Source organism: Ambystoma mexicanum, chromosome 11 (assembly GCF_040938575.1).
Source record: "Ambystoma mexicanum isolate Mex_15411 chromosome 11, UKY_AmexF1_1, whole genome shotgun sequence".
Classification (NCBI taxonomy): domain Eukaryota; kingdom Metazoa; phylum Chordata; class Amphibia; order Caudata; family Ambystomatidae; genus Ambystoma; species Ambystoma mexicanum.
In genome coordinates this window covers 709,467,171-709,491,497 of record NC_090934.1, presented here as the reverse complement: position 1 = coordinate 709,491,497, position 24,327 = coordinate 709,467,171, and the positions used below count along the sequence as shown (strand labels likewise).

Below are 24,327 nucleotides of genomic sequence, written 5' to 3'. Positions count from 1 at the left end.
GATGTGAAGCCTGGACTCCTCCAGGGACCACCGTCTCCCAGTGGTCGGATCCCCTGCAGCGAGCTACACAGCCCCTGCGTCTGGCATCCGACTCTATGAAAAGATCCAGAGTGCAGCCAATAATGGCCCTTCCGTTCCATGCTTCCATGTGTCTGAGCCACCAGTTGAGCTCTGCCTTGGCTTCTTCTGACATGGGGACCAGCTTCTCGTATGGCCATACCTGTCTGAGGAACAGGAACTTGAGCTGTTAAAGGGCATGGTAATGGAGGGGCCCCAGAAAAATTGCCTGTATGGACAAGGCACCCCACTAACCTTGACAGTTGTCTGAGAGAAATCGCTAGGATTGATCGGATTTCTTTCTTTATGTCACTGACCTTCGAGAAAGGTAGGCTCAGTGTCCCTGCCAGGGAGCCTATGACAAATCCCAGGAATTCCATTCTCTGCTGTGGCTTGATCTCTGATTTCTCCCAGTTGACGAGAAAGACCAGAGATTCCAGGAGCTCTGACGTGAGGAATACGTGCTCACGCAGCATTTCCGTATTCTGTGCCATGCCGCATGGGTCATCGAGGTATACTATCATACGTACACCTAGCTTTGCTACTACCAGCCCGAGGAGCTTGGTGAAACACCAAGGTGCTGAGGTTGGACGGAAGGGGAGGCAGGTGAACTCCCACTTCTGGCCCTGCCAAAGGAATTGCAGGAACCGCCAGTGTGATTCATGGATGGGGCCCGCTCGATAGGCATCTCTCAGGTCTAAGTGAGCCAGCCAGTCTCCCTTCTGAAGGATATCTCTGAGAAGGTGGATGCCTTCCATCTTGAAATGATAGTATGCTAGGAAAACATTCAGCCCTCTGAGATCGATCACCGGCCTGAATTTCAGCTTCCCCTTTACTAGAAAAACATTGCTCAGGAAACCCTGTTCTCTTTCAACCGCTGGCCTTATCGCCTTTTTCCTTAGAAGCTCTCTTAGCTCCTTGTCAAAGAGGACCTGATCTGCATCGGAGATTACGCCAGGGAGAGGTGGTTTTGCTTGCGCTGGCGCCTACAAAAAGTCAAGCCAGTATCCTTGCACAGTATCTAAGACCCATGAGTCCGCTGTAAGCTCCTGCCAAGCCTGAGCATGCGCTGCTAGCCTGCCCCAATGGGCGAGATCGTGCTGCTTGCTGCTGAGCTGGCGACTTGCAGTCTCACCTGCGATAGCATCCTGTGTCCTGTTGCTGCCGTGCCATCCTCAACCTCTGCTCCGCCCGCGGGTGGGGAAGAATGGGTTGGGTCTGCTGTCCTCTTGACACCAGCTACAGCTTCTATAGTGCCTTTGGCTCACTCTGCGGCTGGCCGAGCGGCCCCAGCCTCTGCCAGCCCTGGTGAAAACCCGATGGGCAAAGGTACTCATGAATTTCGACATGTCCTTTACTTAATTATCACTGAAGAGTAGTTCTTCGGCCGCTGACACAGTTTCAGAAGATGCCAGTTCACCCAGATTGGGGTCAATCTTGACTAGGATGGAACATCAAAGTTCTGCGGCAATGGCACAGATCGCACTGCCTAATAGGCACACTGCTCGCTGCGCCCATCTTGCCAGGATGTTAGGGCTGATGGCTTCTCCTCCTTTTGCCTCTTCTGCCATCTGAAGGATTTTGGCGAGAGGGCACACCGTGTCCAGGACCATATCCTGGTATGCCCTCCACGAGCGAATGATGCCCTTCTTAATGTCTCTGGCATATTTTGCCATAAAAGTCATGCATACAAGGATTTACCTCAGGTGTTTCTGCCACCATGTCCACAAGCGATGGTCTGGGGCATTCCACCCTCAACTTACTTCTTGCCTCCTTATTGAGGGGCGTACACAGGCGTTTGCACAAATAGTTGGCCACTTTCGCTGATGGATCTCACTCAACGGACCCAGGGGGGAGTAAGGCATCCGGTGTCAAACGGTTCCACCAGCTCCTCACCTGAGTCTTCGGTGGAAGTATGTGGAGATGAGACTGTAAGGGATTTTGGTTTTCCCTTCTTCTTCTTGGTAGTTTTTCTTCCCCTGTAGAGATAAGGCTTGTCACAAGGAGAAGCCACTATGCCTGACAGGTGATAGCCAAGGCAAGTCACTCACTCTCCGGAACACCCAGCCAGGGGAAAAAGCCTCTATGCACCAAAGAAACCCTGTAACAGACTCTGCTGTCTAGGACTGCTGTGATGGTAAAGGCATGCAGGATTGGGTGGGGCATATCCAAGATCTCTCAAATAGGTAGAGAGGCAGGCGAGCACAATAACACAGAAGGAAGACTGAGTATCGTAGAATATAGGCAGGAGAGAGAGAGTACAAACATCTGATGGAGACGGGAAGCAGCAGCAAGGTAGGTTAGAAACAGGGATGAACAGTGCCAGAAAAGCATGAAGACGGTAGAGGAGAGCAAGGGAGCATACCAAGGAGGAATCCAAAGAGGAAAAACTAATCGGAGCGTCTTACCCACAAGAAAGCAGAAAACTGGGGTTGCAACGCACCGCTGCAGAGATCTGGAATGTTGATAAACCTGGCATGGGCGACCATGATGGAAAAAGGCTAGAGCGATAGTTACTTTGCTGGAGCAGTGTAATGGCACGTTAATGGTGGCACATTCCTCTTTTGATCAGACGCCAGAAGGGCGAAGCCGTGACAGTATGCCCCCTCCTGTAACTGGAGGTGCCTGGCTTGCCTGGATGTAGGTGATGACATTTCCGAAGGAGTAGAGGTGCCTTGATGTACGAGCTAGGTTCCCAAGAATTCTCTGATTGAGGATACCCCTTCCAAGACACCGGGTATTGAAGGGATCCTTTGTGATAACGTGATTCGCAGATGTGGGATACTTCATATTCCTTGGTGTCAGCTGCAGTTGTTGTGCTGAATTTCTTCTTCTGTCGGGAGTAGGGATCGGGTATCCATGAGCGCAAAAAAAGGGGCATGAAAGACTGCATGTAACCTTCTAAGAGAAGTGGGTAGTTGTAACCGAAAGGCAACCGGATTGATCCTGGCCTTGATTCTGCAAGGACCAATGTATCTCGTTGACAACTTAGAAGGATGAATCCATCTTGGTAAATACCTTGTGGATAACCAAACCTTTGATCCTACTTACTATTCTGGTGTCTTGCTTCAAAGTTGGTCAGTCTGTAGTTTGTTCCTTCTTTTGCTGTCTTCAAGACTTCGGGCATGCCATCTTGTGAACATTGGATATACTAGTTAGTATGTAGTTCACTGAAGGTATCTTTGTGGGAGGACAGACACCAATTGGCAGAGAGCGAGGATGGAATCCATAGGTGTAATATTTTCTCTACGCCCCCATGCGCCTGTCTCTTTCTTTCTTCAGCAGCATAACAGAGAAGCGTCTTTGATTTTCATGTACCTGTCATCATAATCCTCACCATGTCTCAGGTATATTCTTCTGTTTGGAGATGGGATTAAATTCAAGTTTTTGGTGGAGAGACACATTGCAGACAGTCAACAGGAACAGTGAGCAGCGACGTTGGCGGTCTCTTCACTATGTTTATTGAGAAGAGGAGGAGCCCAGCAGCAAAACTCCCTCGCCTGGCAGAGCGTAGCAGAGTTTGCTGCGTTTACCGGCAGTCTTGTGAGTAGTGAACAATGAGCAGCAACATTGGCAGTCTCTTCACTGTGTTTATTGAGAAGAGGAGGAGCCCAGCAGCAAAACTCCCTCAGCTGATGGAGTGCAGCAGAGTTTGCTGAGTTTGCCGGTAGTCTGCGGCTAGAGCGGCTAGAGCGGGCCCCCCCCGTTGTATATGGGACACAAACTCTATAAACGGGATACTCAGGAGACCCGGCCCCCTCCGCTTGCAATGACTTTTAACAACATGTGCCAATCGAGAGCCCGAGAGGCACTAGAAGCAAGTGGAAAAGCGGATGCCGAAGATCTTGGCAAAACCTCAGCCCCTGATATTATCTCACCTTGGAAACGTCTGGTGCTAGAGACGTCAGTCTCTCCCTCGACTCAGCGCTCCCTGGCCCTCGCTCCTGCCCCTTGACGTTGCCGTAATGATTTCAGCCTGCACGGCTCTCTTTATAAATAGTTTGGGAACTGATCACCTGAGGGGCCAAACAGAAAACTGACAATGAATTGATCATGCCTCAGCCCCAGATTTGCATAAACTCCAAAATAAATGGGGTGACAGGTCGTGCTCGTCGAGCAGAGGAGGAAAAGTCGGCAGAGACAGCAAATCTTCTGCATAAGGGACTACACCTAACAGAAGCAACAGCTAACCTAGAAATGAATCAATACCAGGATATCCCGGCTGGCACCTTAGCCGAGGTGGCTAGTGAAACCTTGCAGAACATAGAGGATGTAGTGGGCACTACACCCTCTCAACAATGCAGAAAGATTGCAAACTGCACCCCAATATTGACCCCTCGACCTGGTGGGGCCGGGACAGAGGTGACGGTTTGCCGGCACCCAATCAGGGCAGAGGTGTCTCCAAGGTTGGTATTACAATCAAACTTTAATTTAACCCCTCTAACCAACCCGGGGTTATTTCCAAACGAGACATCGGTTGAAGAGGCCAATGACACGCAAAAAAGAGACATTAGCCTAGAGCTAATAAAGAAGACCAGGCCCAGATGTACTTTGCAAATCATGAACAAAACCAAAACAATCGTGGAAAACCTTACTATCACTACTGGAGAGATCAGCCCCAGGATGTTTGTAGCTAGCTCTGCCCTTTCACCTATGTCTAATTCAATTAAAAGACCGGACCATCTCCATTCTAAAGGGCATGCCCAGAGATCAACCTGGAACCCGACAGGGTTAACTTCGGGAGTATTACTGGATAAACAGACCTTTCATTACAATAAAAAAGGCCCTTAAATGAAAACTTGAATGTGCTAAAGTCAAGTTTTAGAGCCTCAAAGCAGATAGTCTCCCTAACAAGGCCCAGTGGAGAAATCCCAGACGCTGACCTTGTCGAAAATCTGGGAAACCTGGATACAGGTTTTCAGATTCAAACTGCGCAGCAGCCAAAAGGGCACTCAGTGAATTCAGTACCACAAAAAGAACAGGGCCAGATCGCTCTCTCCAGCGACATGGAGGCAGCTTATTCACTGTCCACGGCTAGAGAAAAACAAAAGGCATGTGCAAAATCAAATAAGCAGAACTCAGGAAAAGTGTTGAGTGACTCATCTACACAACTTTCAACTAAAAAGCAGTATGCTGACAGCAAACTAGCGTTTAAAAGACCTAGTTTGTCTTCCACCTCTGACGTCGACAAACTGGATGTAACCGAGGGAGCCAAACAAATCTACATCAACAGAACCAGATGGAATTGACTTTTTAGACAAATATGGCTATAATTCCACAAGGGGGAGTAACCAATGAATTGACAGCAAAATGATAGCTACATTATCTCTTACATTAGCACCATTCATGAAACTTCACGAGACCTTGAATGACCAAATCAAGGATAATACCACTGGCCTGGCCATGTTACATGCCAAAGTACTTTTTGTGGAGGGTTTTGTGACAGCATTGCAGAACAACCTGGAGACAAACGTAATGCAAACCACATAAATCATCCACAGCATCCTAGATTCGATAATTGAGGAAAAGGACAAATGACACATTGAAAAATCTACACCCCAGGCTAATTTTCAGCAGGTCTCCTACAAAACCACGAATCATGATACTTCATGAAAACAAAGTCCGAACTCCGTAACAAATACCAGTGGTCATAGGAAGGAAACACAGCCAATAGCCTTGCAAAAACGAATCTTGCGACTTCCAAGATGGCTGCCGGCACAGGGAGACGTGTGTGAGTCTTACTCCTGCCGGCACACACTAAAGCACCTCACTGAGCATCGATCCAGAGGGTACCTTATCCGAAAAATTGCAGGCAACCACGTCTAGAGACAGCGGACACGGTCTGAAGGGGAAATCGCCCCGTACGAGCGAACAAAGGCGTTGCAACTGGAGCGGAGCACCCCTCCCCCACAGGAGCAGCAGCGTGACCCACACGGCCCCTGGGAAGAGTGAGGCCGTGACGGGGACCGCAGGAGAAGTGGACTCGACCCTGCGGGTCATTGAATGGCGGCAAAGCGGCCCGAAGCCGGGCACAAGAACCAGCGAGTACGCGCCGGGAGATCCGCCCCTCCCCTCACAAGGAGAACCAGCGAGGCCTACTTCAAAGAGGGTGCTGACGGAGGTTGAGGGGAGCTCGAGGCTGGGATCCCAGCGCCCCAGCGTCTCCCATCGAAAGGAAAGCGGACAACACGCAGGGCGGAAGAACACCGCTCCCACTCCTGCGATGCGGACGAGGCGGGATACGCGGCGGAGGAGGGGCGCGGGAGAATGGTCTCAAGCACTGGCACAGATCCGCAGGGACTCCTGCGGCAGAGACGGGCACAATCGGACCGCAGGTGAGAGTCTCCCCTCCCCACCCTCCACCTCCTCATACCCCCGCAAAGACTCAGACACGGGTGGGAGACGCCCCCACACCCCACAGGGCAGCCGGACTAAGTCCAGACAGGCCCTGAGGCAACAGGGGGAAGATCCCCCCCACATCCGGCACTCAGGAATAATCAATGGAGGGGGGGTTGGGAGGGGAGGGGAGGGCCGGAGAGGACCGGAGAGGAAGGAACAGAGACTTTTGGCCCTAGAACCCACTACCACCAGGGAGAGCTCCGTACCCGGGGCCCCAAGAAGGCGGGAAGGTTCATAACCCACCACAGGACTACGGCATAATAACCGAAGCGGTTGACCGCCAAACGGGCCTTCCTCACCAACTCAGGAGGGGGTCCGCAGAGGCACCACCACAATCGGCGCCACACACAGACCTCGTAAAGAAGCAGAATAATCCTGACAAAACCACCGCACTGCTACTACTAAGGGGTTATGTCCAAGGCGAAAAGGAAAGGGAGGGCCCAACTGAACCCACAAGCACCCAAACAGGACTCGAGCATCTTATAAATGTGGGCGTCAGGTACCGCGGTGACCACAGGGTAAGATCGCAGGAAGATCCCATAACAGACTCCATCCATACTAACTCTGGCAACCAACCCCCGTCAAAGGACGATATGCACGCCTGGTTCGTGGAGCTGCAGGACAAATTCATGTCGACAGTACAGGACCAATTCGCTACAATAAGGAATGACATGAAGCAGGCAGTCCAAGACATAAAAGTAGATATAGCCAAACTGGAAGAAAGGACAGACACCCTAGAAAAAAATTGTACAAAATGCAGAAGACAAAGCACTACAGAACAGCGAAACTCAAGAACACTTAGTACGTTTAACCCACAACCTTGAAATCCAATGTGAAGATCTTGAAAACAAATCCCGCAGATCTATTATTTCGCATTAAAAATATGCCAGAGACCATTTTAGACAAGGACCTTAAGATTGCAGTACAGGAAGTGTTCAGAGACATCATCGAAGAAGCAGAGACTATAGGGATAGACCGCATACACAGAGTGGGCCCAAAACAAACTCGTGCACCCGGGGAAAGACCCAGAGATGTGCTGGCAGCTTTCTCCTCGTACCCGCAGAAAGTACATATCTTAAGGAGAGCGAGGCAGTTAGACCAAATAAGGATGAAAGGGGTGGACATCCAGCTATATCAAGACCTGGGAGCAGTGACACTCCTAAAGAGGAGAGAAATGGCCCCACTGATCAGGGAGTTGGTCATGAAAGAGATAAGGTACAAATGGACCTTCCCATTCGGCCTGTTGTTCGAGTGGGAGGGAAAGCAAAGGAGGGTGACTACCTGGGAAGAAGGGCTCCACATCATGGACATACAACCAGAGGAGGCAGCCAGCGGAGGCAACAAAGCAAAGGGGGATCCGCAAAAAAGGCCCAGAGGATGGGAAGTGGCTAGGCAAAAAAAGAAACGGAATGGAAGGGGGAACTCCTAGCTGGCATCAGCGGAAAAGACGAATCCCTCTAGCGGGGCAACGGAGGGGACCAGCCCCCGCCCACTGAACCCAGAGAGCTACCCGATGAAGGGATTCGAAAGCAACTGCTTCTAGCGGCAGGCTGCTGATCAGGAATGGACACACACTAAGGTCTGAGGAAGATGCAGGGTTTAGGACTCCCCGCAAAGTTAGTCTCGAGCATACAGAGGGCAGGGAGCGATAGGCGGAACGCCATAGCTACCATAGGTACCCACGCCCTCCTCGGGATCAAAGTTGGTTTGTTGTTAATGGTTGGGGGGAAGTTGGGGAGTTTGGGGGGGGGAGTGGAGGGGAGATACTCCCGGAAGAGAGTTGGGACAACAGCAATCGGGTTCAAAGGGCATTCAATCTGGGGAAGATAAGAATTTTGACATTAAATGTAAGGGGCCTGAACTCCCCGGTGAAAAAGACATTTTTTTTTAATATGCTCGGAAGGGAGAAGGCAGACATACTCCTGCTCCAGGAAACACATATCAGGGCCCAGGATAAGGGGAAGGTACGCCTTAGAGGGTACAATGTACTGGTTCAATCAAATGCAGCGGGGAAAAGAGCTGGGGTAATGATTGCAATAAAGGGGGGAATGGATGCAACACTGGTAGACAAGCAGACAGACAAGGAAGGGAGATTGCATTCGCCAACATCAGGCTTGTAAACACCATGCTTACTTTGGCATTAATATATGCGCCAAACACGGGCCAAAACGGTGTCTTGCGGGACGCAATGGGGAGATTGGAGGGGTTTGCGAAGGGAGAGATAATAGTAGGGGGAGACTTGAACTTGGCATGGAACCCTAGGACAGACAGGAGCGCGGGGGGACCCCATAACCAGGGCGCTCCATCCGCCCACCTCAAACAAAAGATGGATAGAATGGCCCTATGCAACGCATGGAGGCAGCATATGGGTCAAAACAAGGGCTACACATATTACTCGCACGTTCACAATACGATGTTGAGAATAGATTTCTGGGTCTCGGTAGGTATTCTGGGCAAGGTTCTAGGGATGGAACTAGGCCCCATTGCACCATAGACCATGCCCCGCTCTGGCTAGACATATCGACCCCTGGGAAAGAGGGAGGGCTCTGGCGTTGGAAGCTACCATATGATCTGCTCACGGACCCGGTGATGGGAGAGGTTTTAAGAGGCAAAATAACAGAGTTCTTCGAGCAAAACGATACAGGGGACGTTCCACCGGGAACAGTATGGGAGGCGTTTAAGGCAGTACTTCGGGGACATATGATAGCACTGAAAGCCACAAGGGACAAACAAAGGCACGGATGGGAACGAGAACTGGAAACAAAACTAACAGAGATTTGAGAAGAGCTACTGATTCACCCCACCAGAAACATAAAGAAGGCAATGAGACACACGCAGGGGCAGCTGGAACTCCTCCGTAACAAAAAGGCAGAGAAATCCCTCCTTTACCTCAAGCAAAGATACTATGTCAAAGCAACAAGGCAGATCGATATTTAGCAAGACAACTCTCCGCAAAGCAGAAATCTATGACCATCCTAAACATCAAAAACACACAAGGAGAAACACTAACACACACCAAAGATATAGGGGATACATTCAAGGTATTCTATCAAAAATTATACACAACAGAACATCCGAATGAGGACGACCAAGATAGATTCCTACAGTCACTCCCCATCCCAAAAATACCAGAAGAAGCTAAAATGGCACTCGACACCCCGAAAACGGAAAATGAAGTGAAGAAGGCAATTGATGATCTCCCACGCAACAAAGCACCCGGCTCGGACGGCTTCACAGCCCCATTCTATAAGAAATTTGCGGACATCCTCACCCCAATTCTCACAAGACTGCTAAACACCTTCAAGGAGAGCGGGAATGTAACCCCGTCCATGAATGAAGCAAAGGTCTTGGTGTTGCATAAATCGGGTAAGGACCCCTCTCTCCCAGGCTCATATCGACCCATAGCATTGATAAATCTGGACTCTAAGATCTATACGAGAATACTGGCGGTTAGACTCTCCCCGTTACTGCCCTCCCTAATAAACCCTGATCAATCAGGCTTCATCCCAGGCAGGCAAACCCACGATAACCTTAGAAGGCTAATACATTTAATAGAAAAAGTAAGCATTACACAAACCCCAGCAATACTATTATCACTAGATGCCGAAAAGGCTTTTGACCGGGTGGAATGGTCCATACTCTTTAAAACCCTGGTACACATGGGTTTCGGGAGCCACTACATAAACATGATCAAAGCCAACTATACCTCTCCGTCAATAAGAATAGCAGTTACTGGGGAAGTCACTGAGAGGGTAAGGATTACTAGGGGAACAAAACAGGGATGCCCGCTTTCCCCCCTCCTATACGCTATATTTCTAGAGCCACTGCAAATCAAAATAAGGGAAACCATCCAAATTAAGGGGATAGCGATGGCAGGCAGACAACACAAGATTATCGCCTACGCAGACAATATGTTATTAGAGTTGGAGGACCCGGGGAAGACATTACCGTATACCATACAAGTACTAGAGACATATGGGGAAATATCGGGCCTGAGAATAAATAGGAAGAAATCGGAGATCCTACACTAATCGGGGAACAGAGAAGCACTGGAAAGGGAGGCAGGATCAATAGGCCTAAAAATTGCGGAAGAGGATATCAAATATCTGGGCATAACACTCACACACAGGGTGGACGCATTATACAAACGGAACTACCCCCCTCTTCTAGCCAAAGTGAAAAAAGACCTGTAACAATGGTGCTCGCTAAACATCTCATGGTGGGGGAGAATCCAAGCGGTGAAAATGAACACTCTCCCCAAGCTGCTTTACTACTTTCACGCCCTCCCGATAACAATTCCCAACTCTTTCTTTAAGGCGCTATCAAAGACTGTCTCATCATTTAAATGGAATAGGAAGCCCCCTAGAGTTGCAAGATCAGTCCTCATGTCGCATGTCAGAGAGAGGGGGACTATCACTTCCACATTTCAAAAACTACTATCACACGGCGCAATTATGGGTCCTGAAAGAATGGCTGGGGAATGATCAAAGAACGATCTGGGTGACCCAGGACAGGGCGGTCGCAAGAACCCCACTAGAGGACGTCTTATGGAAATGCAAGCAACATAGACACCCAAACCTCCGCATTAGCGAGATCATGAGAGCCACGCTGAATGCCTGGGACGAACAGACACGGAAGGGCACCATGACCACAGAAACCGCCCCATTCACCCCCATATGTAGGAACCCACAATTCCCTCCGGGATAAGAGCATGGGGCTTTCGAGAACTGGAAAGGAGCTGGGTGCAGAAAAATGGGGTAAATGTACCAGGACAACGATGTAAGATCATTTGTAGAATGCAAATCCATGTGGAATCTCACGATGGCAGACAGATACAAATACGAACAGCTCAGACATTGGTTAACACCACCAGAAATAGCACAGGCGGCATCCAGGGAACTGACCACATTTGAAAAGTACCTTCTAACCAACTCAGGAGATAAAAAGCTCGTATCTACGCTCTATAAATTCATAAATACAGAGGAAGAGGAAACAAAGTGGGCCTACATGAAAAGATGGGAAAAAACACTGGGGGAAGAAATCGCGAACCAACAATGGCACACGCTGTGGGCAGACATCCCTAAACTAACACGAGCAGTCCAGACCAGGGAAATGTGGATAAAAATAGTCACCCAATGGCATTACACACCGGAAAGGCTCAACAACATGTACCCGAAAACGTCTGACCGCTGCTGGAGGGGCTGCTCAGAAACTGGCACCTGGAGGCACATATGGTGGGACTGTCAAGGGGTCAAAGGGTTCTGGACCGACTTGATCTCGGAAATGAAAAAGATGTTTCCAGAAGCGGATCAAATGGGGGAGAAAGTGTGGCTTTGTGGAATGAAAGAGCAACAAGCTAAGAGATACAGCAAGGCGCAATGGAGAGGTTTCATGGGGCTGGTCATAGCGGCTTGGGCAACAATCGCACAGAGCTGGAAGAAGCAAGAGCCACCACAAATATACTCATGGCTACAAAAGATCTGGTCACAAATTACCATGGAAAGGATCACACACAACAATATGCAGGGTACAAAGGACTCCTTCATGAAGGAGTGGGGGGGGGAGTTATGGAATATCTACAATCGGACTATATGGAACAATGGTGTCCACACAACATTAGAATAACGGACATATTTACCTCATAGTCAGTGCCGAGAACAATTGAAACAAAGAGAACTCTTCCGGCGATGGGGGTGGGCAGGAGAAGGGGGGGGGGCAATTCTGGGGAGTTAGTTGGTTACAATGCATTATTTCTATACTGTGAAAACAATAAAAAAAATTTTTTTTTAAATGAATCCTGCATTCACAAAGAATCACAAAGTCGGGGCAAACAATCAACAATTAGACCAGATACTTGAAAGAGTAATCATCCCTCTTGAAAAGGACGATGGATCAGGGGAAAGAGAGTCAAAAGGTTTAAATGCAGAAGACTTAGCAGAAGAACCAGTAAATTCTACGCATCCTCCTGTTGCCGCACTGTCAAGAAAAGAGGGCTTGGCTACCATCAAAGTCTACGACATATAAAACAAAAAAAACAGTCCAAGGGTTAGAAAAAAAAATACCATGCCACCAAAGCTCGAAGCAACAGGAGCTATAGGAAAAAACACAAAGGGTAGGAATGTAACTCTATCGTGTACAACACACAAGAAATCCAAGAATATGAAATTACTGAATAAAGCCCGATGGAATGAGAGCAAATCCTTTGTGAAAAATCTAACTCTACCTACCTTACAAGACATGGTTGAATGGACTCAAGTACCCTCAACACATTCTGCTAAGGCGATGCATGACACAGTCATATGCATCAGCAGCGAGGAGTCAGCAACCTGTCTCTCATCCCCAGCACCCAGCACAGCATCAACTGAGGACTTAATGAATCTGACAACCTACAGCTTGTCGGATGATGAATTCCTAACACAAAGAGAAAAGGATACACCGGCTGTAATCGAAGGAGAAGATGACAATTCCTTTCCTACTAATTCCGAATTAGAGGAAGAGTGTCTTGAGGACTTGATTGAGCCTTGTACGATACCTGATGAAACCACTCGATGTACTGGCCTACCAAAGGGCAGTAGCCAGAACTTGGAAGGGATGAGGGTGTGACGGAACGAGACAACAACAGAACTAGAAAATCTTATAAAAACCTTAGTGGAACACACAAGAGAGCAGAAGAGCATCCACCACCTACAAAGGCCTCAAAAAGTAAAATATGTCAAGCAAATGCTATAGACGCCAGTGAAAGGATTACGGGCAACTGGTCAAGAGAGAGTGAGGTGTGTGATTTTGAAACAATTTCTGAACCAGAGAAATTAGACTCCATGCCTCGCTACAGTGAGAACTCTAGTTCACACAAAAGACAGAAGTCTTCAGCGAGAGTTAGTCGTAGAGTTACCATCACCCACAAACTGCTGAGAAAAGGTGACTTACAAGGCAATGACTGGGAGGATAGCTCTGCGGCAACGTGCTTGCCTTGGAAGCAAGACGACACGGAGCAACACAGGTTCGATCCCCGGGTCCGCGCCTAGAAACCTCTGGGTATTAAGCGCGTTATAAATAACATATAAACATTTTTTTACAAAAATAAAGAAAGAAAACCCTCAAGATGTCATGACTATGGAAGAAAAAAGAACTAAGCAGCATCATCTGAAACATCAGTTGAAACCTAAAATGGTTCCTAGTGATAGCCTCGACATCCAAAGCATCGACAAACCATAGGATAGAAGAAAAAGCATCCCCCCAACTGCCCTTTTTAATGGTTTAAAACACATTTTTAGTAAACTAAACCCTTTACCATTGAAAAAAAGCATTCAATGTTTTTTTTTCGATGCATTTTGTTCAATGCTATAATCTGTTGCTGCTTTGTTTTAGAGGTAATGACCAGATACCACCTAAAATCCCTAGCAAAAGTCAGTCACATAGCTCGAAGATTCATAGTGGCAATTCCAACAAGGGGAGACCACAAGATCCCAACCTACTTCTTGAGCGGATGCTACATATGAAAGATGATTTAATAATGAACCGAGTGAATGTTCTCCGACTATTACATCCTTTAACATCATTGATTCCAATCAAAACTAATGATGTCAAAATCATCGATTTCCCTAAAGGACGACGCTTGGATATGGTTATTTTGCACCTTCCATCAGAACTTGTTAAAAAGCTACTGTTGAACAAGGCCCCACAGCTATTGAGGATGGGCTTCGACCTCAGAGAGCTAACCAACTCGGAAATACAAAAAAGAAGAAAGAAATCAGAAAAGAGGGACCCAAACGTTGGGTGTAGTCAAAAAAAGATTCAATGTTGGTGAAGATGAGAGGCAATCTAAATTACAAGGTCCTAACCTCTCAAAGAACAATCATATGATCGGCAAGGAAAAGCTTTCAGTAACTGTCATGACAACACTCCTAGCAAAACACATTGAAGGTGTTGAAGTGGAAACCGCCAGGACACGACAAATGGATGAACAAAACTGGAACTGGTTGGCAGAGGCTCTAGTGTTAGATGCCAAATGATCATAACAACCAAGTAAAATTATAGAGCAGAATCTTCTAATAGGCAGTTGGAATACACAGGGTTTCACCCATCTGTTTTCTCAGAAGTTCCTGGCTCGAGGAAATCTCGATCTAATTTGCATGCAAGAAACCTGGCTTAGAAATACACGATTTATACCGGGTTATTCAGTCCACCTTAATCCAGCTACAAAGGGTCTAAAGGGGAGACCTATGTCAGGTCTCCTCTCCTAACGCCCATTGAATTATCATTGAATTGGCACGTATCCTCAGTGGATAATGCCAATCCTTACATACAAATCCTCACGATTGAGATTGGTGATCAAGATATGATCGACCAAAAAAAGATGGTCCTTTGCAATCTTTACTGGAACACAGCCTCCTCCGAAGCCGTCAGTTTGTCTGCAACAGTCTTAGACCTTATCGATAGAGCAAGAGAAAGTTGGTCTGACCCATACATAATAATCTGCGGAGACCTCAATATTCACTGCTTTACCTCTAATAAAGAACTCGTCAATTTTGATGGAGACAAGATCTGCTCATTAGAAATATTGACATTCTCAATGGGACTACAAAAAGTGACTGTCCACCCAACATTCCCTGGAGACACGCCAATGGAGGAAAAATTCTAGATTACATACTTTGTCTCCAAAAACATGCAAAAGTATGTGAAAGATCTGGAGGTAATAGAATCTCTACAAAGCGATCACAACATCTTAAAACGTTCATGTTCTCGCTTGAATGTGGAACTCAAGGAAAAGTACACATCGAGAATGGAAGTATGTCCAGGAAGAAATCTACTACGTCTAAACTAGGGGTGTCACAGTATTCGTTTTATGACGGTACGATAACCTTCTTTCCAAATGACGGTATATCGGGGTTATCGCGGTATAGCAGGTGGAGTTAACTGACTGATCTTAACAAATATTTTCTAAAAGGTCATAAATTGACAGATTTATCATCACAAACAAAACCTGCACCCAGGGCCAGAATTGGGCTTTTCAACATACTTTCCACTGAAATGCCTTGCTTCCACCAAACACAAACACACGTGTGGAGAGGAGGGGGTGGGGTGGAGGCCTGCTGCAACTGGCAAAGCAAACTGAAAAGCTTTTCTTAAGTGGTCATTTAGGCTTTTTGCTTCCCCACTGGCTACTGGTGAAGATGAACATGTTGCCATCTTGATAACCTGCATGCCACAGATCAATGGAGGCTGATGGTAGTATACGCTTGTGCACATACACACACACACACACACACACAACGGTATAAACAATGTGACGGTTATTATTGTTCAATTAAGTGGTTCACGGTTTCTTTAACGGTATACCGTTATACCGTTACATCCCTAGTCTAAACCCAGCGAGAGTCAAGAGTTTTAACAAACAACTCAGAGAAAGTGAATCAGATTCAGCAAATATGGACCCAGACTATTCCATTCTCCTACTTGACTTTATGGAACAAAGAAAAACACGTGAACTGAGCCACTTTTGCCCAAGACACACCTATGACAAATTGTCGATTATCAGGAAGACGCTAAACGCCAATCTCAGGCGCCTAATAAAGGAACATTGTCCAACTGCAGCCGCAAGGAGCAAGAAATTATAACAACAATACTGCAATTGGCTTAAGATGCACAAATCCAAGATGTTACACAATGGGCCTCATTACGAGATGGGAGATAAGGGATTACCGGCACCGGTAAGGGCACCGGTGCCGGTAATCCCTTTCCTCCCTACTACGAGTTCCCTTTGCGGGTCCTTCCTTAACGTCTGGTTTTTGCAGGCGTTAAAGACGGGACCCGCAAAGGGACTCTAGAGCTAATAACGGTACCGCAATTTGCGGTACTGTTATTAGCGCCTTCCCCGTTCTCATTGAGCCCTATGGGGGCTCAAATGGGAATGGGGAATGGCCCTGGAGAATGGGGAATTACCGGTCCCTCCAACCTCGGAATGGACCGGTAATTGCTCCATTCACCAGGGCGGAGTCAGAAGGGTTTTGGAGGCAGCCATGGAGCTAATAGCTCCATGGCTGCCTCCAACCTCGTAATGAGGCCCAATGACTTGGAAAAAATGCTAACGAACATTGCTGCGAAAAACACTGGTGACATTTTGCAGGTAATAAACGGAACAAACGCGTCTCAAGAAGCCCTGCTTATCAATGCCCTGGCATCGGGCGCCAATGTGAACAGTTTGCATCCCTTCTTCAAGACCAGGAATATCCCTCTCAAACATCTGCAACCAGGAGCACCACTAGATGGACCTTTGACACCAGCAGAGAAGATATTTTAGACCTAATTTGCAAGGCTAGCAACTCGAGGGCACCAGGACCTGATGGGATGTCGAATGTGACTCTAAAAGAAAATCCCAAGCTGTGGGCCTCCTTTCTTTGGATTCTGTTGAACTACATCAAAAAGGTGAAGAAAGTGCCCTTGTCATGGAAGAAAGCAATAATAGTCCCCATTTTTTAAAAAGGGGACTGAACGCTGCACGCTAATTATAGACCGATAGCGCTACTTGATGCAGCTGGAAAGATCTTCGCTGCCTTAATTTTGCGGGCGCTTACAAACTGGAGCGTTGCCACCAAGATCAATGACATCAGACAGGCCAGATTTGTGAAAGGTGTGGGCACGGCCTTAAATGTCTTTCTAATAAATATTCTCAAGGGTCGGGTGCAGGAAAAAAAGTAATCCAACACAAAAATCTATCTAGCCTTTATAGACCTGGCCCAAGCTTTTGACACTGTGAACAGAACAAAGCTATGGACAAAATTGGAACAATGCAAATGCCCAGCTGAGCTATTGGAGGCCACCAAAGAGATCTATACGGAAACATCATTGAGAGACAGACCTGGCACCAATGGCACCCTGTCTGACCCAATAGAGACATCGAAAGGCTTAAAGTAGGGCTTTGCGTTAGCTTCTGCATTGTTCAATCTATTCCTATCAGATGTACATCAGGCCTTAGATACTACAAGATGTTTTCCTCCTAAAATCACAGGAGAACCCTTGGGCAGATTGCTTTACGTGGACAATCTGGTCCAGGACCAAACACCCATTGGACTACAACGCCAATTGGATGCATTAGCAGTTTATGTAAAGGATAACGGGCTGAAGAGAAATGCAAAAAAATAAAAAAATCGAGAGTCCTGATAATTGAAGCTTTTCCAAAAAAGAGCAAGCGAAAAAAACTGTTGGCACTTGAGGGGGGAGAAAATCCTCAAGGTGAATTTGATGATATAACTAGGGATGTGCATAAATGCAAGCACTATCAATGCCCGCAGTTTGATTATCTTAAGAACTAAAGTGGTGAATGTATCCGCCCAGGCAAGGATCCTGCTAAAAAGGTTCTGCAAATTTACGATATCTCCTATCTTGGCTTTCTATCGTATGATAGTGGTGCCTGTCCTCACGTACGGAGTTGAAGCCTTTTTTCTCTCCCAGCAAAGACATGGCCCGTACTGGAGGGATTATTCTGGAAGATTGTTCTTGGCCTCCCTAGAGGAACACCTATCCAGGCAATCAGAATGGAATTAGGATTAACATCTCTATACGCCACAGTTGTCTGGAAGTCGTTGAGTCTGTACAGAAAATGTGTTGCAGAGGTCCCCTTATTGGGTTTTAAAATGGTGCAGGAAGCCCTAAAAGAAGGAAAAGAAGCCACACTAGTAGAATGGAAAATAAAATGTCTAAGTATTTTGAAGAGCCTGGAATCATCCAAAGACCTTATATTTACTAATCCCATGAAGGCAAAGAGGCAACTTTGCGATCAAGTTTGGATAAACACGCAGGACGAGAGAACAAAATGTAAAGGTTACGGAAAGAAATGGCCAGAAACTCGATCCCTAAACTCACTCCCAAAATATCTTCAAAAATGTCCTCATCAACACTATCGGAAACAATGTCTGTGTGTCAGAGATCTTAGGAGTCAGACCAACAGATCGAACTTTAGGCTTTAATTGTAGACTATGTATGCTACAGAACTGTAAGGAGACAATGAAACATCTGGTGCTTTTCTGTTCAGCAATGGTCAAAAACCGGGCTAAATGCCTGGGATCTTTTGTCAAAAAGTACCCGTCGATTGGGGTTGAACAATGGTGGATTATTTTGTTACATGGAGAGCAAATGTCATTGACACTATCCTTGATACACTTTATACAGGAAATATTCACCTTGCTGGACCATCTTCAAAAGTATGTATCATAAGGCTACACCAAAAAAAATGAGTTTTACAACTTCCTCCTACATTTTTTGGATGAATTGTTATGTATTCAATTCACATGCCTGGAATTGGCCGTTGTCTTTTTTCACTTGGATATTAGTAAAGGGTTTTAATTATAAAACCGTAAAATAAATAAATGAGGAAAATAGGTGCATTAAAAGGGGTTCATACCAGTGGAAGAATGGACAGAGTTGTTATATGAAAACTCAGCTGAGGGTAGGAGATCAACCCAATTATCCTGTTGAGCGTTGATGAAACGCCAGTGGTACTGTTCCATGGTGGAATTAAATCTCTCGGTCTGCCCATTGGTCTGGGGGTGTTAGCCAGAAGACAAGGCTCTCTTTATGCCCAATAGTTTGCACAGAGCTCCCCAGAACGCTGAAGAATATTGAGAGCCTCGTTCCGAAATTATATTTTCAGGGAGTCCATGTAGTTTGAATACATATTGGAGAAAAACTTTGGCCATTTCCGCTGCAGTAGGTATACCAGGTAGGGGTATGAAATTAGCACGATTGGTGAAAGAATCAATTGTGACCATAATCGCGGTACACCCCCGTGAGGGAGGCAGGTCCACCATGAAATCCATAGAAAAAAGACTCCATCGGCATGTCAGTCTGGCGTTTTTTCCAAATAACCTATAGTTCTATACTTGCGTTGTGAGCAGATCAAACAAGAAAGGAGATAAACCCTAACATCCTTTCGCACACTCGACCACCAGAAATGCTGTACTAAGAGATCTAGAGTAGCTGTGACCCCTTTATGGCCTGCCGACATATCTTCATGACACCAAGTAAGGATTTGTTGCTTTAGAGAGGATTCGGGTATCACAAGATGACCATGATGATATAATAACACGTCCTTCTTGAGGCAAGGACCCATCTGGTTGTTGTATTGAAAAGATGGAATATGAATACTGGCTTCCTTGTCTTCCTGTAAGAAGGAGGATACTACAAAGACAAACTTGTTTCTGTGAAACATTGATTCCATGGATATCTTGGTTGAGTTGTCCCAGTATGGGAGCATTAAGATGTTGAAAAGTTGTCTCAGTAAAGGAGTCCCAGTGGAAAGGTATATCTTTTTTCAGAAGTTTAGCGATGGGTAGCACCAGCTCAGAGAATCCTGGAATGAATTTGCAATATAAATTTAATAGTCCAAGAAACCGTCGGATGTCCTTCCCTGAGGTGGGAGTTAGCCACTTGAGAACAGCCGAAACCTTTCTTGGGTCCATTTTGATGCCTTGATCTGAAAGAATCAACCCCAAATAGGGTACAGAGGAGACCGCAAATAGACATGTTTCCAGCTTAACTAGTAGATGGTGGTCTTGTAGTAGGAGTATAACCTCACAGAGGGGAGTATGATGAAGCTGACAGGGAGTGGAAAAAACCAGGATGCCATCAAGGTAGGCAATCACAGAGTGGAAAAGCATGTTCAAGAATAATCTGTCCATAAACCGTTGAAAAATGGATGGGGCATTGACCAACCCAAAGGGCATGACTTGGTATTCAAAATGCCCAATGGGCGTCCTGAAGGCTGTCGTTCATTGGTCCCCCGGCTCTTATACGCAAAATATGGTAAGCCCCTCTTAAATACAATGTGGAAAAGATAAACGATCCTTGTACAGCTTCAAGTATGTCCTTTATAAGGGGCATCGGATATCTGTCCCTGATGGTAACCTTATTGAGACCACGGTCATCTATAGGGGGCCTAAGTTTACAACTGTTTCTTTGGTATGAAGAACAGAGAAGCTCCTGCTGGGGAACAAGGAAGTCTGATAAGGCCATTCTGTAGATTTGAATCTAAGTATTCCCTGAGGGCGGTCTTCTCAATCAAAGACAAAGGGTACATAAGACCAAAGGGTACAAGTGTCTCAGGGACTAGATCGATAGAACAGTCCTCAGGACGATGGGTGGGTGTTCCTTGGGAATCTGATCCTGAAAAACATCAGAAAACTCACTCAGTTGTTGAGGAATACAGTTTACTCCAATGCTAGGATTAGGGAGTGCAGGTTTGGTTAACACCAGATTTCTTTGATCCTCCTTCAAACACTGGTGGTAGCAATAATCTAAATCATATTGAAGAATATTCTTAGTCCAGTAGATGCTGGGATTGTGTTCCCTCAGCCACGGTATACTCAGGATAATCAAAGAATGCACAGCCTGGATGACATCAAAGCGTACCGTTTCATGATGATTAAACATCGTCATTTCCAGGAATTCTGTGGTGTGAGTGATAGGACCGGAACATAGGGATGTACCGTCTACACCTTCCACAGCTTGGTTTTCTGGTCTTGTTTGTAGTGCAATTCTTTCCTTCTCTGCCCAAAGTGTGTCAACAAAATTACCAGCAGCTCGAGTCTATGAGGGCTAAGGTCTCTATGACCTTTTGCTTGATCATGAGTTGAATGTCTACTACCATAAATCTGGCGTAGGCTTTGGTAGTGCAAGCCGGAAGTGAGATTGAGGGAATTTTCTCTTGACCCCGGTGGCTGATCCCTCTTAAAACCAGGGTTGATTGTTTCTCGAACGCTGAGGTGGTACTTCTGGACAGTTTCTGTGTAAGGAACTGCCTGATCCACAGTACATATATAATCCCTTATCTCTCCTCCTCTTGCGTTCTTCAGAGGAAAGGTGTCCTCTAGCAGAACCTATTTGTATAGGTTCTTCCCTAGATGTTTCTTGGGCAGGGAGAGCAGGATGTGAAGTTCCTGGAGGTGTAAAAGGGTTCCCGTATTCCTCTTTCATTCGGATCTCCTTTCCGCCAGCCGATATTCAATTTGAAGGGCTAAAGAAATTAGAGCAGCTAATGTTTCCAGACGATTGGTTTGTGCTAGTTCATCCTTGATCTCTTCATTCAGGCATAGCTCTCAACCATTTGTCTCGCAAAGGCGGGTGAAATCACCCGATTTTGTTTCTGGCGGGTGAGACGCCCATTGAAATGAATGGGCGTGCAGGAGACTTAGCGGGTGAGTCAGCCCTTTGCAAGGCGGGTGACACCCGCCAAAAGCGGGTGAGTTGAGAGCTATGCATTCAGGCCGCACCTGAAAATGGTGTATTGAGCCTCCTCCGGCCATCCGGCTTCTGAGGCCGTTCGTTGAAACAAAGTTACATACGACATTACATCAGCGGATCCTTGTCGTAAGTTCAAAAGGGATTCGCATGCCGTAAATACCACTAAAGCAAGAAAGGCCCTGTAGTCCTGCAATATAGGATTGGCGGAAGTCACCAGCGGGTGGCCCAAGCTAGGGCATTAGTACCAACCAAATTAGATATCATGAATCCTATCCTGGAGTGGTCGGAATCATTAGTACCTGTGCGAAACGTAAAGTGTACTAAACAACCATCAATGACTACGGGCTGACAGAGTGCCCCCTGCCACTCAGTGTCGGCTGGGTGCCCCCAGCAATTATCAACTCGGACACATAGCTCTCAAATCACAAGCTTTTGGCGGGTGTAACCCGCCTTGTAAAGAGATGACTCGCCCGCCAAGCCTCCTGCACGCCCATTCATTTCAATGGGATCTCACCAGACAAAAACAAAATCGTGTGTTTTCACCCACCTTTGCGACACAAATGGTTGACAGCTATCGGGATCCGGACATAATATTGACATAGATGTAACCATTATTGGAAACCATACATAATCTAATCATACATTTTAGATTTAATATTGCACAATGGTAAACATATCCTTGGAATAGATTGTGGGTGTTTGTAATTAATTAGACAGAAAATTAAATCGAGGCTTGGGGTAAATTGTAACAAGGTTTGCAGCTTCACATGTCTTTATTTTTTGTGAAAACAAGAAGTAAACAGCGATCACACACATTAGATGATGTGTGTAAATATGCACGAACAACTGACAAGACTGTGTGAGGTGTGTTCGATTCCAAGTAGTTCGTCCACCCGCTTCGCTGAAGGAGCTCAAAGCACAACAAAAAAGATTTTTCCTAGCAGGGTGTCAAAATCGTAGACATTAAAAACGGACAACCGCGCCATGGCCAGACCGACAGAGACGTCAATAACTACGTATTGGAAAGTACCTGTACTGCGGGGAAAAAAGGCAGGAATTTCCAAGAAAGCGACGGGAGACTGCGGAGGTGAAACCATATGGCTGCAAAGAGGAAGCGAGTGATTTCTCATCACTAGATGAGAATTGTGGCGGTAACAGTTAATTGCAATGAAGAAGTAATACTAAACCGTTACTTTTTACCTGTTTTTGTCGCCGTGGCAGCATGCGTCTTGTTTGCGGGGCCCGAGTACGAACTGGTTGAATGGGTTCAACTTTAGTTCACCTTTACAAAGATGGCTGCCGCCTACTGCATAACGTAGCGCTGATGTCCATTGTCCACGCCTGTCTTGGTAGCATTCAAGCGTCGGACTTCTGCAACGCTACCTGCCTGCCCATTTTAAGGCCAAAATAGGCCAATGATATAAATGTCCGAGGTTGTTTGGTTTCAGGCCAACTTTTGGAAAGTCCCTAGACGCTGGCGGAGCCTCTGCACGCGAAATGAAAATACCCGACTGATTCGGCAGCCTGTTCTCTGCAGTGTCCTGGGGTTCTGAAAGCCACGTCTAGGCTGCTCTCTGACTCGCAATAAAACATCGCATTGCCTGGCCCTGACTCGATAATGTCCAGGATTATGTGCTGTAAGCGACCTGCTATTGCTTCAGCCGCCATTGTGATATGAATTGAGTGATGTCACCAGGGGGCAGGCTGCGAGAAGAGCTATTCACTGCCTCGTACATATCCACCTTTTTGTTTTCAAAACGTTTTATTGAGTTTTAACGGTGATAACACCAGTATAGTCATTACAACTCTAGTGGCATAGCCCTCACAGGAAAAGGGGAAGGTCACAAATTAAATGACAAGATGAGAAGTATATAAAACATATGTAAGGGACAGGGCTATAGGTACGCAGGAGGAGCCTCAACATATGAATACCATGCATTAAATGATTACGAGAAGAAGTCGTTGACATTAATTGAGCTATGACGGATTCAGTTGAATGGTGATAGTAAGAATAATATACACTCTTTAATGAAGAAAACTGAATTATTTGTTACAAAAGCATTAGAGGAATTGTTTATCTGTGTGGGTGAGCACCAGTGAAAAAGGAGGGTACAATGGATTGTAATGTTGCTTCTGAAAACAAGCGAAGAGAAGGAAATAGATGTGAAGAAGGAGCTAAAGTAAGAGTGTACAGGAAGGAAGGAGAAGGGAACTCACCTTAATTGAACTACTGAGTGGTTATAATTCTAATTAATTATTATTATAATTGTTCTTTTATAACGCGTGTGTTGCGCTGCGTTGTCTTGCTTCCAAGACAAACTGGTTGCCCCTGAGCTATCCTTCCTCCCCCTTCCTTACTGACTTTGAAAGGATTCTTCTGAAGTGTGGCTGATGTGCCAAGGGGAGCAGCATTTGGGAGTTTCGAGTGGGTTCGGGAGAGCCCAGTCAGGAATGGTGTCAGCCTAGATTGAATTTGAGAGAGTTGTATTCGATGCATCGGTGAAAGGGTCTCTGGAAGGAATTTCTGCTGGTTCTTAATTATGTAGGTTTGCAGACTTCTGGGAATGTGCACTTGAATGTGAAACGGGGTGGGGGGCTTGCATAGGTACTTCTCCGAGGGGTTCCAGATTTCTA

At 46.4% G+C, this 24,327-nt stretch overlaps 1 protein-coding gene across 1 annotated transcript in view; it reads right to left on the bottom strand.

Moving 5' to 3' along the window:
- Positions 1-23,364, bottom strand: part of HIPK3 (homeodomain interacting protein kinase 3) — a 754,208-nt gene extending 730,844 nt beyond the window's left edge. Inside the window, exon 1 of the mRNA XM_069623579.1 lies at positions 22,894-23,364. The gene's annotated coding sequence lies outside the window, so the exon portion shown is untranslated. The remainder of the gene's footprint in view (positions 1-22,893) is intronic.
- Between the last annotated feature and the right edge of the window lie 963 nt (positions 23,365-24,327).